Source organism: Erinaceus europaeus, chromosome 2 (genome assembly GCF_950295315.1).
Source record: "Erinaceus europaeus chromosome 2, mEriEur2.1, whole genome shotgun sequence".
Classification (NCBI taxonomy): domain Eukaryota; kingdom Metazoa; phylum Chordata; class Mammalia; order Eulipotyphla; family Erinaceidae; genus Erinaceus; species Erinaceus europaeus.
The window spans coordinates 54,404,962-54,406,268 of record NC_080163.1 but is presented as its reverse complement, the minus strand read 5'-3'; positions in this window follow the sequence as shown (position 1 = coordinate 54,406,268).

The window sequence follows — 1,307 nt, the reverse complement described above, 5'->3', positions numbered from 1 at the left end:
CTGCAGCCACTACAGCAGTTTCTACTGAACTTTCCACTTCTGTAGCTCCCTCTCCCACGCCATCGGACCAAATCCACACATTCCCGGTAAACTTGGCCCCTTCTAAACAAAACCCTCAGCCGTGGCAGCCATATTCCTCGAAAGAACTTGGAACGCTCAGGCAAGCAGTCAGGGAGGATGGTATGCACTCTCCATGGACCAAGTCCGTTTTGAGAAGCTTTTACCATCATTTAAATATACCACAAGACTGGAAAGAACTGGCTCGTGCTGCACTCCCAGACTCACTCTGGTACATGTGCTGCCAGGGATCGAACTCAGGACCTCATGCTTAAGAGTCCAAGGCTTTAGTCACTGCATCACCTCCCGGACCACAGTCCTATAATTCTTAACAAGCTCATGGCCTTTTGCAGCAACAGATTGATGCCATAAAGATGCAACCTATACAAAGTCACTATCATAGGCTGGACATGGCAGAATATTGAGTTGCTGTGGAGGATTTGCCCCCCTCCATCAGAACGTCCATCATGTAGAGGGCTGGCTAGCCAATGACGGGTAAGAGGAAACTAGCGCTATCCAGTCAACCTAAGACAGGGCATCTGGTACTACTGGGCAAAAATGACCAGGTGTTCCAATGACGGGTAAGACGGAAGGCTGATCCCCAACCTAAGACAGGCACAGTCCACCCTGCCACAAAACAAAGTCCGCCAAACATCAAAACATGATATAAGACAGGGGGACATGTGGGGAGCCACATGTGCCCTCAAGGTTGCTATTGGCATGGCCATAGAGTTTATGTTAAAAGATAGTTCCTGGGAATCGGGTGGTGGCGCAGTGAGTTTAGCAAGAACTGGCTTGAGGATCCCAGTTTGAGCCCCCGGCTCCTCACCTGCAGGGGAATCACTTCACAGGCGGTGAAGCAGGTCTACAGGTATCTTTATCTCCCTCTGTCTTTCCCTCCTCTCTCCATTTCTCTCTGTTCTATCCAACAACCACAATATCAGCAATAACAACAATATAATTACAACAAGAACAACTAGGGCAACAAAAGACAAGATACAAAAAAAAAAAAAAAAAAAAAGGGATAAGATAGTTCCCGCTTCCCTACACCTTAGAGTCTTTGTTAAAAGATAAGGTCTTTTTCCCCATGAATCACCCAGGACCTTCCAGATAAACGGCTGACTACCATGACAAATAATATAAAATGTAATCATAAATGAATAGGAAAGATACATCCCCCAATACTCAGTTGGTCAAGGCACCAAACCTCTTCTTCTATAAAGCATTCAAATCAGATGCCCTGCTAACCA